Consider the following 17,855-nt stretch of genomic DNA (forward strand, 5'->3'; position numbering starts at 1 on the left):
CCAGTGGGAGAGCCTTGTTCTTCTGCTGGCCCGCTGTTGTCTGTCTTCGTGTTGTGCCCGTTTTCTGTCTTTGTCTGTCTTTTTTGTGCTTCTGTGTTCTACTTTTTGTTTTTAATTTTCTGCCTCTGTTCATGTTTGTGCCCTCCGTGCCCGTTCTTTTCCGCTGCTGCCCCCATGGCCCCCTCACCCCTGTCGGTTCCCGCTCCAGCCTCCCAGCTGCAGTTCCCTCCCCTTTCCCCTATTTAATGGCAGGTGCTGCGTGGGTGTCTGAGCAAGATCTCTGAGACCTAGCTCTCCGTTCATGTAGCTCCGCTATTTTGCCGCTACCCCTTTCACCTCTCTGCAAGGTAGGTGTTCGAAGCCCTCCTTCACCTGCAGCCTCCAGCCTGCGCCCATCCCTGGTGGGCCAGTGGGAGAGCCTTGCTCTTCTGCTGGCCCACTGTTGTCTGTCTTCGTGCTGTGCCCGTTTTCTGTCTTTGACTGTCCTTCTGTGTTCTACTTTCTGTTTTTAATTTTATTTTGCCTCTTTCTTTATTTTCCCTGTTTGTTCCTGTTTGTGCCCTCTGTGCCCATTTTTTTCCGCTGCTGCCTCCGTGGCCCCTCCCCCCTGCTGGTTCCCGCTCCCGCCTCCCAGCTGCACTTCCCTCCCCTTCCCCTATTTAATGGTGACAGCTGTGCGGCTGCGCAGTGGACGTGCCGAAGGCGCGCCAAAGGCAAGCCCTTCTGCGCCCGTCTGCAACCAGCGCCTGAGACCCTGGTTCTCTAACCACCCACCACTACAACTCAGCTTCCCTCCTCGCACTCAACCCAGGAAGGAACAACTGCCAGCTGTCGACACTGAACACCACTCACAGCCAGTTCTCCTGCGACAATGCCGACATTCCTTCACCATTCTTTGGACCCTCCCGGGCCGGCACACCCGTGCCAGTCGCCAGCACCACCGAAGCCCTGAGGTGCATCCTCCTCATTGTGCACTCTCTGCACAAACATGCCATAGAGATCTGGGACCTCCTCTACACCATCTCGCCAGACGTCGCCTTCTTCACGGAAACCTGGACAAATACCTCCTCCGCCACCGACATCGCCACTGCCATCCCCGACGGATACAAAATCCTGAGGTAGGAGCGCCCCAACCGCCCAGGAGGAGGACTCACCATCACACAAAAGAGCACCCTCTAACTCTCCACCTCCAGCACGATCGACTCCCCTTCTTCCACCGAACACCTCACCTTCCAGATCTAGACCAGCCCCAGAACAACGCTGCGAGGCACCCTTGCCTACAGACCCCCGGACCTCGAACCTCGTTCCCTACCACCATCTCAGAGCTCATCGCGCCCCACGCCATTGCCTCCATGGACTACATACTCATCAGAGACCTGAACTTCCACCTTGACAACCCCAGTGACCCCAACTCCACAGCCCTCCTGGACAACCTCGCCAACCTCACACTGAAGCAGCTCGTCACCACCTTCACCCGCAAGGTAGGACACACCCTCGACTCTTGAATGGCCACCACTGCGTACTCTTCTCTTTCAACAATGCCACTGCACACAAACCCAATCCACACCCACCGTGAAGGAACTGGAGCAGGGTCACAGAGGAACACCTCAACTCCACCCTCAACCATGATCCCCCTCCTGCTAACTCTGCAGCCAAAGAACTACACTGGTGGATCACCAACTGTGCGAACAATCTCACCCCCTATGGAACCCCGACAGACAGCGTCCCATGAAAGGCACCTGGTTCACCACGACCTCCAAGAATCCAGATGCACCTGCAGACGACTCAAAAAACAATGGAGGAACAGCAAAACCCCTGAAGATCAGACCACCTACAAGAATGCCATGATAGAATAACACCAACTCATCAGATCCACCAAAAGGACTTTCATCCAGGACAAAATCCTCGCCTACTTCAGCAACTCAAAGGAACTATTCAGCCTCATCCAGCAATTCATCAAATCCCTCAGCAAAGCCACAGACATCATCCCCTCCCAGGACCTCTGCAACAAGCTAGGTTCCTACTTCCATCTGAAGATCAAGGCCCTCTACGACAACTTCAGCGAACAGACTCCAGAAGCCACTCCTTCCTCCAGCGATGACAGCCAGCCTACCATTACCGCTTGCACCCCAGGCTCCACTGAAGATACCACCACGACCATGAAGAGCACACACTCAGGAGCCCTCACAGACCCCTGCCTGCCGCACATCTTTCACAGAGCTGCCGCCGCCATAGCACCTGAGCTACAACGTACCATTAATGCCACCTTCGAATCTGGCACAATCCTGATGACTGAAAACAAGCAGAAGTCCAGCCCCTCCTCAAGAAACCCTTGGCAGACCTGACGGACCTGAAAAACTACCGACCCATCTCTCTTCGCCCCTTCGCAGCCAAAGTCACCGAGAAGATTGTCTACGCCCAGCTAATAAACTTCATTGAAGAGAACATCCTTACCGACCCCTCCCAATTTGGATTCTGCAGCAACCACAGCACCGAGACCACCCTCCTCGCCACCACAAATTACATCTGCACGCTCCTAGACCAAGGCCACACTGCGGCCCTCATCTAACTAGACCTCTCCGACGCCTTCGACTATGTCTCCCACTGCGAATCACTGACAGAATATCGAAGAGCTAAATATCGACCTTCAAAAATATCGTTGACAAAATATCGACGACCAGAATATCGAATTCCTATCTACAAACAGTTAAGTACAAAAATATTGAATCCAAAATATTATTGTAAATAATATAGTTTGTTAAAATATCGAATTTTTTTAATTTCTTAAAAGTAATGTAAAATGAATGAAACAATAAATATAATGAATTAAAACATACTTAAAAATACTTAAATAACCTTAAAATTAATAAATAATTAATGAAATAAAAAACAACATGCATTTTTTATTTTTTAATACATATATATTAACTTAATATTAAAAAATATTCAATATATTTAATGTAGGATAGCGGGAGGGTAAAATTTACTATTCCCACTCCAGTGAGTGCAACAGTAGGGAAAGCGTTGTATAGCAGGAGGGTAAAAATTACTATTCACACTCCAGTGAGTGCATCAGTAGGGAAAGCGTTGATTAGCAGGAGGGTAAAAATTACTATTCCCACTCCAGTGAGTGCAACAGTAGGGAAAGCGTTGGTTAGCTGGAGGTAAAAAATTACTATTCCCACTCCAGAGAGTGCAACATTAAGGAAAGCGTTGGATAGCGAGTGGGTAAAAATGACTATTCCCACTCCAGTGAGTGCAACAGTAGGGAAAGCGTTGGATAGCGGGAGGGTAAAAATTACTATTCCCACTTCAGTGAGTGCAACAGTAGGGAAAGTGTTAGATAGCGTAGGGGTAAAAATTACTATTCCCACTCCAGAGAGTGCAACAGTAGGGAAAGGGTTGGATAACGTAGGGTAAAAATTACTATTCCCACTCCAGAGAGTGCAACAGTAGAAAAAGTGTTGGATAGCGTATGGGTAAAAATTACTATTCCCACTCCAGAGAGTGCAACCGTAGGGAAAGTGTTGGATAGTGTAGGGGTAAAAATTACTATACCCACTCCAGAGAGTGCAACCGTAGGGAAAGTGTTGGATTGTGAAGGGGTGAAAATTACTATTCCCACTCCAGAGAGCGCAACAGTAGGGAAAGTGTTGTATAGAGTAGGGGTAAAAATTACTATTCCCACTCCAGAGAGTGCAACAGTAGGGAAAGTGTTGGATAGCATAGGGTAAAAATTACTATTCCCACTCCAGAGAGTGCAACAGTAGAAAAAGTGTTGGATAGCGTATGGGTAAAAATTACTATTCCCACTCCAGAGAGTGCAACCGTAGGGAAAGTGTTCGATAGTGTAGGGGTAAAAATGACTATACCCACTCCAGAGAGTGCAACCGTAGGGAAAGTGTTGGATAGTGAAGGGGTGAAAATTACTATTCCCACTCCAGAGAGCGCAACAGTAGGGAAAGTGTTGTATAGCGTAGGGGTAAAAATTACTATTCCCACTCCAGTGGGTACAACAGTAGGAAAAGTAATGATTTAAATATTTAAATAAAAATACATTGATTATCAATACCAATAAAAACATTAATTACAATTAATTACCACTTACAATATATTTAATAATTAATTAATTATAAATACCAATACATATTATTTATTAAAAAATAATTACCTATTAATAATTACTTAACAACAAATTAATTTTCAATACCACACATTAATAAGTAATACAAACATACAAATTATTAATTAATTAACAGTGAATTAATTATCAAAACACAAAAATATTTTCAATAAATAATAAATTACAATTACATTACTTCCCACCCTATTCCCCTATAAACTCACAACCCGCTCCAAATAATAAATTAATACAATTAATATAATTATCAATTAATCAATTAATAAAAATGAATTACACATTAATAAAAACGAATTACCAATTAATAAAAATTAATTACTCATGAGTAAATAATTAACAATAAATTAATTATCAATACCAATAAACAAAAATAAATAATTACTTCATTACAATTAAATTACTTCCCACCCTATTCCCCTATAAACCCACAACCCGCTAGAGAACTAACACGCAAAATTAAATTAAAAATAATTAATGATTCCTAAAATTTAACATTTAATTTACTATAATTATATTACTTCTCACCCTATTCCCCCATAAACCCACAACCCGCTACGAAATTAAATTACGCAAAAATTAAATAATATAAAATTCATTACTTTAAAAAAATCCAAACATACATAACAAAAATGATACATACTTTTAGCACATATACTAACACTTAAAACACTATTAAAAATATCGATATTTTTAACAACTATATTATAACTGTCGATATTACTAAATTCGATATAAAAATCGATATTTCTTATCTGAATTTTGATATTCTTTACCATTATATTTTTGTAATTCGATATTATGTCCACTTGATATTTAAAACTCGATATTTTGGCAATTTGATATTAAAAATTCGATTTGGTGACCGTTCACCTCCCAGTGCACTCTCACAGCCAGAATCCACGACACCGGCATCCAGGGAACTGCCCTTGACTGGCTCCTCTCCTTCCTCGTCGGCAGAACCCAAAGGATCAGTCTCCTGCCCTTCCTCTCTGAACCCAGAGAGATCGACTGCAGAGTACCCCAAGGATCATCACTCAGTCCCACGCTCTTCAAAATCTATATGGCTCCCCTCGCCACCATCGTCAGACAGCATGGACTCAGCATGATATCCTACGCCGACAACACCCAGTTCATCCTCTGCCTCACAAAGGAACCCAACACCACCAGAGTTAGCATCCAGGTAGGAATGAACAACGTTGCATCCTGGATGAGCAGCAGCTGTCTGAAGCTGAACTCTGTGAAGACTGAAGTCCTCGTCCTCGGACCCACACCCTTAGCTTGGGACAACACCTGGTGACCCACCCCATATATAACTGAAAAACATTTTGAAGCAATGGCAGATAAATGAAGGAGATTTATTGAACAGGATAAGTGAAAACGGATTTGGTCATTTCATAAGTTTCAAGCTCCTCAAGTGAGACCTGCTTTTGGGAGCATGATCTACTTTAAAACAGTATGTCTGGACATCTCACTGGAACAGCAACCAGTATTGGCCCTTGACATAGGTGCAATAATGAGACTATGAGAATGTATCAAGCATTTGGCATTGCAGTTACCAATGGATAGAAAGCTATAAATGATGATACATTAATGCCAATACCACTGCAATCGTCACCCACGCCAACTCTGGTTAGAATCAGACCACCAATAGTGCATACCTTTTCAGATTCCATCGGTGGTGTGCACCAGCTTCATCCTCAATGTTAACATTGCTGGATTCAATTGGAGCTGCTTTACAAATTGTTTCTGCTTCACCCTCAACATTGCCAGTGATGCAGTTTTCTCTTGTGAGTTTAACATCCTCATTTTTTGAGAAACTACAGCTTCACCCTCATCAACATCTGGAAACAATTAGTGCATTTGCAGCAAAATCCGAAAATGTTTGGTCTTTTTTATTTTTTATAATAAACAACTCATCATAGTATTCAAAATGGAGTGCATCTGTATAATGTAGATGATGTCTTTTTGATCATTTTTTAAATTAATTATTTTTAATTTGTTTGTACATAGCCGTAGACAGCCGTGTTTCTTTCTTTTATCATTGCACATAGACACACATATATATGCATATATGTTCAAAGCATATAGTTTATTCTAATTTAGGGGATATTATAATTATCATATATAATATAGGAAGGAGGATAACTAAAGAAAATCTTCTTTAGTTATCCTCCTTCCTATATTATATATGCTACTTATTTCTGTATAAATCTTGAAGATATATGCACATTTATTCATGTCATTATTCCTTGAAAAGTTATAATTAAGTCTGCCTAAATATACTCATTTATTTCTGTATGAATTGGATTTTCTCTCCCAGTGAATAAATAAACAATAGGCAAGGTTTCACAGAATGTAAGTAAATTAAAGGCTGTCAGTGCCTTTCAGCTCCTTGCTTAATCCAAAAATGTTCAGATACAATATATAAACTATGAACAAAGGGTTATCATATAAAGAGGAACTTTTTACCAGAGATGTGGGACAGCAGAGCCCTACAGAGATGTATTCACCTTCTTCACTGAAGGCTACTTGGAAATGCGTCTAGTCTTTACTCAGTGGACTTCTCTTCCTGCCTCCCCATGCAGACTAGAATAGCTAATGCTCGTACTTTGCTGAACATTGGTTCTATTGTTCAGTAGGGGAATATGGGTGTGAACCCTTACTGAAATTCGAGGTAGGTCACTTTTGGTGTCAAGTTTGGCCTAGTTAGCCTCAATGAACGTAGGGATAGAAATACTGATATAAATAAGCTTTATTATATAGTTAACGTTACAGTACTGTGTATTATTCACTCTTGAGTATGCCTTTCCATGATGAAAGAGGGATTGGGTTCCACTAACCATTCCTGTGATATTTCACAGGGTTGACCGCAACCTAAAACACATCTCATTCAAGTATTGCTCAGTGGGTTGCAGGGTGGTTCCAGTCCTCTACTTTTCTGGGTCAGGTTGCCTCTTTGACAATGTCCTTAGTGCCAGAGGATCTAGAAAGCTCATTACAATGCTTAGTTCTGGTAAGAAATTCAGAGAATGTGCATACACATACAACAACAGCAACCCCACTGCCTCTCGTAGAAACGGTTTTGATACAGGTTCCATTTTGTGACACTCAATTGGAGTGAGCCTGCAGAATGCACACAGGCCTGTTAACCTCTAAGTGAACTTGAACTGCCTGTACCATTGCTGTAAGAAATTACAATGTCACAAGTGTATATGACAAACTGTTGCTATGCTTCAATTACTGGTTTCATAAATCAGTGTCCATGTATAACCAAAAATGTTATCCTGGTTAATGATTGGATAAACGATTGGAAAACCCCTATTGTTTCTCAGAGCATCTGATTCTCATTGTCTGTGTATCATTTGTGCAATATGTATTGTAATCTATAAACCCCATGTTAAATTCTGTATTTTAAGCAAGTCCAGCTTGGCACTTAGCTACTCACAGCTGTTGATGATAAAGCTAAACTGTGAATCTTTTTGCTCTATGCCTTTATTGAAGGCTTTCACACTACTTTCTTTGCAGTGGATTGTTCCAGGGCACCATAGCATCTTGAACCAGCTGATTACCCACAGCCTCATCCCACCCCCAAGCTGTCATGTGAGGGTACTCAAGATGCAAAACACCCATCTGCTGTGCAGGTCAAAGTGAAATCCCAAACAAAACAAGTGCTCAAGAGTGGCAACCCAGCACCTCTAGAGAGAAACCTTTTCATGTGGAGGATATAGGATTACCTTAGCTACTGATGTGGCAGAAGTTAACGCTTTATGTCACAAGAGATTGTGAAAGCTCATAATCTACATAAACGTATCTGATCCAATGTGTAGAACTGCCTTCCTGCTAGTTCCGCATTGCTAATATTCAAAATCTGTTTATACTGGCACAGCTGAATCCACCATTAAGTATGTTATGTTATTATATTGAAGACTGAATCTCAGAAGGGAATATGTAACACCTTCCCTTACTATAGGGGTTAGAAAAGGGGATTTCACTTGTGTTTGGCAACATAAATATTCCCTTGCCAGCTTTCAACTTCCCACATCCTGTTGTTCCTCTCTCATGCTGAATTGTTTTGTTTGTAACATGCCTGGTGACGCCGCTATATCAAATGCAGTTACTTCCAATGTCTCGCAAGGCAAAATGAAGGCTGGAGTGGCAGAGCAGTTGCCCTAAGACCATGCCTCCGCCAGGCATATTGGAAGAACTGGCTCAGGATAGATCTGTGGTTCTTTATAGCCTGAAGCTCTACAGTTGTGGAGGCTTTCTGCAAGAGGGGCTAGAACATTTGTTCTGTATGCACCAACTAGGCTGGCCCACCTCCTAGGGGAGATATAATCCCAAGAAGCACTTGAGAAGAACTTGGCATACAAGGTCATGCAATCCTTGGTCACTTGGTAATGACCAGGTAATCAGAGACACTGAGCCCTTTATTCCATGCAAGCAGTCTGACAGGGGCATGTCCCGCCATTATTCTGAGCTTCTTTTTTCGTTTTAAATATTGGCCTACATCTATGACACTCAAAACTAGAATTTGTCTGATGAAATGCTCTCCTAGCTATGTTCATTGGCTAACTTTTTCCATTATTGAGTAATAGATTAAATAGTAATAGCTTCAACTTAATGGTGTAAACACGAATTAAGATGGTACCAGGAAGTAGAAGTGGAGACACAGCTTTCTATTGCTGGTGACTTGGGGGCGTAAGAAAAAATGTAATTCTCCAGAGGGGACTTATTCATAAATTATTTGAATTCAAATGTGCCTGCTTGTTACTTGCAGATGCTGGGGCATGACTACTTGTCAATGGATAAAGTGGTTCAGAAGTTCAAATACACAGGTGAGCTAGTTTTTTTGGTGATGTGCCCCTTGATGGGTACATAAATGTTGAGGTGAATCTGAGTTACTTGGTGTTGAGTGATTGTAGGAAGTTGAATGTATTCAGGTTCATATCAATGAGACATTTTGAACTAGTTGCCATTTGTTGTTGTTGGCGAACCAAAGGAATTGGGTCTTGACATAGGCGTAGGACATCCAGGAGTGTATGATGTGCAGGATGTGTTTAACCCCTTGTGTGCTGTTGATGAGCTCAGATTGTCATGAGGGACGGTTGAGCTGCCCTCATGATGAGCTGAGCTCGTCACAGCCGTTGGAACGTTCGCACGCAGGGATAATTACCCCGCTGTGCTGAACGTTCGAAAAACGGGTGTGGTGTGATAAGCTCAGCTCGTCACGAGGGCAGCTCCGCTGTACCTCATGACGAGCCGAGCTCGTCAACAGCACAGTCTCGCTGCGCGCGGCCCCCCTCCCCCCCGCACAGCAGGGGGAAAACACCCCGCAGCCAAAGGGTTAAGGCTTTGGACTTCACGGGCCGAGTGTTGCATCTCAGAAGAGGATTCTGTGCATCTTGGATTCTCTTACCCAACGTCTGGTGGGAGATTCCCCTCCCTCCACCTGGCTGGCTGGCATCGACATCTCCATGGTAAAGGCTTGGCAGGGCCGCAAGTGTTGCAGAGTGTTGGGTGCAAGAAACGGTTGGCAGAGTACAAAGGTATGAGAGATGTCAAACATGGGGTTGTTCTTCCTTCGTCTGCCATTCACCTGGAAGAGTAGGCATGACTAACCTTACATGTATGCCTATCCAAGATGGTGGCCTCTCAGTGTTTGCCATCTGAAGTTCACAATCCGGTATAGTACTAACATTCTTGTGTAAATACCTAGGGAATCCCCATGACCCCAAAGGGAGATGGGTAAAATAATGTAAACTAAGCACAGTGCTTCCTCTTACAGAATAATTCAGTTCTAATTCACAGACTAATTCAGAATCAATCTGCCATATGATACGAGCAAGACCCTGCAGGGGCTTCCTCGTCTCTTTGCCCTCCGTTTGGTGGGTAGCAAGCTACCTGTTTTGAACATGTTATGAGTCCTGGGGCCACTTTCAACATGTTCAACGAAAGCCTATCTGAAGCCATCACACCTTTCATGCAAGATGTGTTTCTGAATAATTCGCCAAAATACCTGCAGGTAACAATATGCTTTCAGTGGCAGGTTAAATCTGACACTCCTGTGAATTAATATTAAATTGTCCCTTCTAGGTAGCACTATGCATAGCCTCTTTTCCTGTGGCATAATGTCCTGTCTTAATCATATATAAGGAGGTTTGTGCTTTTTTTTTTTGTCCTCATTTACCACCATAGTTTCAGGTGAAGTCGCAGGTGGGGTTACGACATGCTGTCTCAGTTTTATGCACTGGCAGGGATTAAATAAGGTGGGCTACCGGCATCCCTCAGCAATGACGCCTCCTCCCGGGGCAAACACCAAGAAACCACTAAAATATAAAAATCCGGTGGAAATTACAGCCAGTTGGAACCGGCTTACAACCAGAGAGCGGCTCTACAAGTAGCGTATACCACAGTAGCATAATCATCGGACCCGGGGGGAACCCAAAAAAACAGATATCTCAGTGCTCCCAGATCAGCAAATGCCAGAATGCCCTTTTACTTTGACTGCGGCCCTAGCCAGATCTAGTTTGGAGACCTGCAAGACTGAAGCATACCAATCGTATGCTTCAGTGGACAGGGACAGGGGGCTGATAAGAACTTGGCCCAGGCCTTGGTGCTACTAGACCTGTCGGCCGCTTTTGACACGGTCGATCATGTTATCTTGATCGACCGTGTCAGAAATGCGGGTATCCAGGGCCTGGCCTTGACCTGGATTGGGTCCTTCCTCCAACAACGCTCTCAATCGGTTCAACTTTCCACTTTCTCTGCCCCCCAAACGTCACTTTCCTGTGGTGTCCCCCAGGGTTCCGCTTTATCCCCCCTTTTATTTAACCTGTACATGCAACCCCTTCTAGCCTCTCTTTGTCATTCTCCTGTCACCATCTTTAATTATGCGGATGACCTGCAACTAATTTTTCCCATCGATCCCTCCCCTCTCTTGCTCTAATTTTCAATCGATCATGCTTACCATCTATGAGTGGATGAGCTTCAGCCAGCTGAAGCTCAACAAAAGCAAGACTGAGTTGGTCCTGACCGGTGGGCCCACAAATCCTTGGAGTTCTAACTTTTGGCCCTCAGCTCTTGGCTCCCCCGCCTGCCCAGTCAAGTCCGTGAAGTGCCTTGGTGTCATCATTTCAAGTGACCTGTCGATGAGGCCTCAAATCAACTCCGTTACCTCGGCCTGCTTTTATCACCTACGCAGAATTGGCAAAATCCGAAGGTTTTTATCCCCAGAGGCTCTCATACTTGTTATCATGGCCCTGGTCACTTCGCGCATTGACTATGCGAATTGCTTGTATGCGGGGATCCCCGCGTACCACCTTCATCGGCTTCAGCTGGTACAAAACCAGGCGGCCAGATTGGTCTTTCAACAACCTAAGTACCAACATGTCATGCCCTTGTTGAAAAGACTGCACTGGCTCCCGGTCGCGTCCCGCTGTATTTTTAAATTGGGCTGCACCGTTTTCAAATCTTTATCTGCTCTTGCTCCTGCCTTTATTTCTCTTAGCCTCAACCGTCACATTCCCTCACGGCATCTCAGGTCTTCTGCTCACAATCTTTTGATTACCCCCAGGTTCAAACGGAAGAAACATGGCGGTGCCTGTTTCTCCTTCCTTGCTCCTTCTACCTGGAACTCCTTCCCCCTTCCAATCTGGCTTACTCTTGACTACATCACTTTCCGTAAAAACCTGAAAACGTATCTGTTCCAATTAGCTTATGATTAGTCCCTTACTCACCTGCTCCTTCTCTCCACCTGTCTCTGAGCTCCATGAAACCAATTGGTGACCGTGCGCGGTAACAATTTTTTTTAACATAACATAACATAATCGTTAAGAGAGGGGGATAAAGGATCTTTCCATTTTTTGCAGATCTCCCTTCTGGCCAGTAAGATAGAATAAAACAGGTTTTTTGCCGGGCTCTGGACCCCATCCAAAATCCCAAAGATCACGAGAGGGAGATCGAGGTCTACCTGAAAGCCCAATGATATAGTGAGAGTGTTACTAATCGCATCCCAAAATGGAGCCAGGCGGGGACATTCAAAGAACATATGGGCATCCGAGGCAGCTACCAGGCCACATTTAGCACAAGCTACTGACTTCCCTTCAGTGAATTTTGATAGTCTAAGAGGGGAATAAAACGCTCTGTGCAGGGTAAAAAGGAGGTTTGTGCTTGAGAACAGTGTGGCACAACAGACTCATTCACTAACTTGCATGGTGTCCATCAACCTCTCAGTTACCTTTTTGGCATTGATTTTTGACTCTCTTTCTGAAGCAGGATTCCTCAGGGCTTCTCTCTTCTGGAAGGTCCTTTGCTTGGCTCTTTCTCAACCCCGATTTTGTGGTGTTTTTGGTGTCATGCTTTTCAACCCAAACTTCAGCTATCAACTGTAATCAACAATTGGACAAATTACAATGGTGTTTCTTCTGCCCTTTCTGGCTTTTGTCTCCACCCTAGATCCCGCTTAAGGAGAAACTTGATATCCTTTACTTGTATATCACATGCAGGATGGCATTTTGGTTACAGGGAGGAATCTTACTTTCCTCGGGCAATCAAGAAGGAAACCAAAGAGACCTTTACATCACCCAGTCCTTGATATGGAGGAGACTTGCAAGTACAGTTGTATGTCATCAGCAAATTGGTATCGTTTGAAGCTGTTGTCTGTGAGTAAAGTTACAAGGAGTCCATATAGCGGTTGAGGCTCATGGAGACACGATGTGAATCGTCTTGAGTCTTGGGGTACTTAGTGGGCAAACTGATGCTACTTGGACAGGTTGGACACCCACTGGAGGACTTTCCCAGTTAGTTTCTTTTGGAACATCAAAGTGTGGCTGAGGGTGCAGTGGTCAAGAGTGTAAAAGGCTTGCAATGAGAGGCAGGGGTCATCGGAGTTATCTGCCTCAGGAGGGCGTTACATACTGTTTGTGAGGTGGTTGTTTCAATGCTACAATGTGAAGTTAATGAATGATAACCATGCGGGAGAAGCAAAGAGTCTGTGAAAAGGGGTGGGCTAAACTGTCAAATGTTTTCACAAAATACAGTCAAGTTTTATGACGATTATTCATATAAAATATGCTTAGGCTGTCATCTGCATGAAAGCTGTACATGATGAATACCCTCACACTCAAAGACATGTGACAAACCCGTTCAATGTATTTCCCATATATTTTCCAAAATAATTGGGCGACTGTTGCAGAGTATGAGACTGCAACAAAAATCTAGTTTCAAGGTTCCTGCAAGACATTTTCTTCTAGAACGAGTCTCCTGTAGGCAAAAATGACACAAAAAAGAGTATGCAGTAGAAAAGCAAAAATGAAAATAAATAACCTCCCCCTCCTTCATCCCGCCCACCAAAATGGTGGATAGAGAGAATGTCATATCCATTCTCCTCGAGTTTCTTGGCAAAAGCATGTTAAACTCTTTATCTCTGTTGTAAGTCCCTATTTTGTTAGCTGGAGGTATTGGTTGGCTGTCACACAGGAAAATAGGAAGTTAATTCCCTTTCTTCTGGCGTCCGGCCTGTCTCTCAGAGCCATGCTGTTACAACATGAAACCGCTGAGCGCCTATAAACAAGCACTTAATGCGCCCAAACACATAATTGTAGATCCTTCCAGCCTCTGTAAAAACTCTTTGGAAACTGACCTTGAAGCCGCAGCAGCCGCACAAGTTGTTCCTCTGACATAAATTGATTCATCAGCGAGGCCTGGGCGGCGCTGGGGTGTGATGTGCCGAAGCATGAACATTAAGACAGACGACGGACTCCCCTTCAGCTCTCCATCGGGAAGATGGACAGGTCTGACAGCGGCTTGAGACGTGGCTATTCGTCTTGTGGCAGGTGCAGAGTACCGAAACTGCGTCACCCTCCACGCTCCAAACAACTAAAGTCTGGGAAAATATCGGCAGCATGAGAAATGATAGGCGGCTAGGGAGAGTGAGCTGGGTAGAAGGCTTGGGAGATCCAGAATACTGAGGTGTGCAGCAGACACACTGGATCAGGGTCAGAACTAGGGAGGTTTTGCCGGTTTTAGAGAGGTTCCCTGCAGTGGCGTCTGGCACGGATCAGGGTTGGTGGGGTAATGGGGTGTAAAAAAAGAAAAAATAACTTACCTCCTCGCCGTGTCACTCCTCTGTTAACCCTGCGTCGTCTCTCCCGGCCAGAAAGGAACCGGAAGCACACAGGCTCACCTAAGCCAATCACAACGCTGCAAAGCATCATTTTGATTGATTTTAGCACTGTGGTTCAGTGCTCAGACAGGCAGTGGGAGCCTGGGTGGAGAACATTCAAAGTGCGCATGACTGTTTGGTTGGCCCCAAACAGCCGGCCAAACAGTCAGGCGTACTTACAGTGTGCCACCACTCCTCCCCCTGCTTCTCTGTCATCAGAGTAGCTGGCCGCGCCCGTCCACAAAGCTGCCGCAAAGCAGTGGGCTCCTCTGCCTTAGTGGCGGAGCCCGGGTCGGATTGGTAACGCAGGCACTTGGGAAATGGCCGAAGGGCAGGTAGCCGAGTTCTACCTGTGGGATGCTTTTTTGGGTAGCCTGGGGGCTGTCTGTGCTGTTAAGATGCCGCCAGTAGCTCAGTGGCTGCCTGAGTGACCTTTGTAGAGGTCGATGGGTGGAGGTATCACTCCCTTTCTCTCCCTGGGCTGGCCCATTAATGTACGCTGATTGAGCGGGGGGCAGGGGCCTGAGCAGAAGTGATCTTACTTGCATTCATGTGTGGCTCAGCAGTGTGAACTAATCTGTGCATTTATTTTTTATCTAAGTAAAGTTAATAAAAGATGCCCTCCACCCTCTTTCTTTTCATACAACTTCACTGAAGCAGTGTTTTGCGGAAAGGGAATACGCAAATGTGGGACACTTTTTTTTTGGTGTGCCCGGGATGATTTTTGATCGCAAACCAACCCTGGGTGGAGCCGCCACCGGTTACCTTCCTCTGAGTTGTGCAGACACTACCTTTAGCTCTGGAATGATTTGTAAGTAAGAGAAGCGCCCTGTCTTGGACGTATGCAGACACTGTCTCTGGCACTTGTAAATAAGAGAAGCTCTCTGCTTTCATGTGTGTAGATACTGCATTGGTCTCTGAGATGTGCTGGTGGCTTCTCAGTTTTAGAGTTGCTCCCCGCCTCGGAGGGTGCAGACGCTACCTCTAATGCTCAGATGATTCTAGAAGCTCCCTGATTTAGGGGTGTGGAGACTGCAGGACACTCTAGAACCAGGTTGCCTTATAAGTAAAGCTCCCTGCTTCATACTGTGTTAGGCTGTAGAGCTGGAGAGGGAGCTCCTGCCTCATAAGTGTGCAGAGTGAGTAATAGGCTCTTGCGATAGGATGGTTTTGTTCGTTTTTAGCTCCTTTCCTCTAAGGAATGCAGGTACTCGGTTTTAAGGTCAGAAATGTATTTATTTATGGACAGCGCCTATGGCATACACACCTAAAGATAACATATAGAATTATAGATGGATAACTGTGAATTATGCAGATGGTTTTTTACAGTGGGGTTCTGAGTGATATCAAATAGAAGAGAGCGAAGCTCAAGTTGTCTATGTTGTCACTCTGGACCCTGAGATGAAAAACATCCAATAATAATGTGCTATGTATGGCTCCCAAAATCATCTGCCCCTGCTTTCAGTTGCTAAACCAGAGGCCGAGGAGTATTGAGGAGCAATACATTACATGGCCTCTCACTCTGCCCAAAATTGAAAAGAAAATACATGGCTTTCTGCCACCAGCACCCTTCTCTCTTTGTGCCTTCCCTTCTTTCTGCTCCGGAAGCTGTGCTCCCTGCTTTCCATCACTGCTCCTACTGGTTCTCAGAGAGTCCAGATTACTTTATGACATAACAACAGTTGTTAACAAGTTTGGTTACCCACTGCTGGAACGTCAATTTTATGTCCCCAAAATAATCTGCCCCTGCTTTCAACTGCTGCGCAGGGGCAGAGGAGTAATCTGGCAGACATATCTAACCTGGCCTCTTCGCCCTTACCTGCCATTCTTGATCAACCCATCCTTTCCCGTCCTCCAGCTGCTGATTTCAGTCAAAGCAGACAAACAGCGCTGCAGCTCACAGACTCTCAGATAGCCTGGCCTGGAAAGCGTTTATGATGTACCAACAGTGGGCAAAGAGTTTTGGTATAGACTGTTGATACGTCATAGCAGTGAGTTACCAGATTTAGAATCTGGTGTAAATAGTAGAGGCTTCCTACGGAAGCCATGCCTAGCAAAATCATAACATAATAAAACAAAATAGAAGTTAAATTAGTTGAATATAAAATTAGGAATAGATTAATTTATTCTCTCAATGCCAGCATGGAGTACATTGATACAATTTGATCAGTCTCATCATAATTCTCTAAAGAAGGGACATACAATTCATACAAAATGAAGCTCTGTTTTTTTAGCTCTTAGGTAATGTTCTCTGTAAAACTTTTTGAGGCCACCCCAAACAACTTTGACTCAAAGCAAAAATGTTTTTTGCTCTCAAAAAGCACATATTGGCACATATTGGCATAATTGTTCCTGCCACTGACACAAACCACATTGTGGGGTCGATTAGGATCGCGGACGGACTTGAGTCCGTCCGCGACCCCTGAGGAGGAGGGAACGTCCGCATGGGCTGCGGCGTTCCCTCCGATCTGATTAGGATGTGACCGCCAGGGTGGCGGTCACATCCTCTATCTCTAACATTGCGGCGGGTGCAGCTTCAAGCTGCACCCGCCCCAATGTAAAAAATGCATGCACAGCATTTGCGTGCACAAAGCGGCAGGCACCGCGCGGTGCCTGCTGCATTGTGCACGCAAATGCAGGGGGGTACCATAGGTACCCCCCATGTGCACCCACCACCACCCCTTCACCCAGGGGGCCCGCAACGGGCCCCCGAAGTGAAGGTCCGTATGCTTTTCCATGGCGGCAATGCCGCCGTGGAAAAGCATATTTACACACACATCATGATATGGCGGACGGTGTCTCATAGACACCGCCTGCCATGTTATAGCTTTTCCGCCGCGGTCGGAAGCCGACCGCGGCGGAAAAGCGGCGGACGGAATTCCAGACCCACCAGCCATCCTAATTTGGCGGTGGGTCTTTGGAGTCTCCGCCGCGGTTTTTCCGCATCCTCCAGGCCAGCGGACACTTCCGCCGGCCCGGAGGATGCGGAAAAACCGCCATCCTAATCGGCCCCTGTGTGTGGATGAGCTCCTTGTGAAAGTACAGAACGCCGCCACTCACAGTGAACTTAGGCAAAACCTGAAGTGGGCTGACCTGCTGCCACATGCTGTATACTGCAGTGAGTGGGATAAGTAAATGATACTGCAACAGACTAATGGATAGGGAGGGCTTTCTAAAAACCCTTATCCGTAAATATATTATATATACACACACACACACACGCACATATATATATATATATATATATATATATATATATATATATATATATATATATATATATATATATAAATATATATTCACTGAAAAAACCATAGGTTTCAGGAGTTATATAGTTAGGAATTAGTTTTTAAAAAACCTTTGAAATTCACTCAAACAACTATAAGTTTTAGTGGTGTTATAGTTAGCTAGACATTTTACTCATACAAAACCAATGAAATTGCTCCTATATAGTTAGTTGTACTAACTATATTTCGCGCACCCGCAATCCACTGCTGATGATGTCACATATTAGATCATTCATGACATGGTCAGTGACATCACTGATGACAT

The sequence above is a fragment of the Lissotriton helveticus genome, chromosome 5_1 (genome assembly GCF_964261635.1).
Source record: "Lissotriton helveticus chromosome 5_1, aLisHel1.1, whole genome shotgun sequence".
NCBI lineage: Eukaryota > Metazoa > Chordata > Amphibia > Caudata > Salamandridae > Lissotriton > Lissotriton helveticus.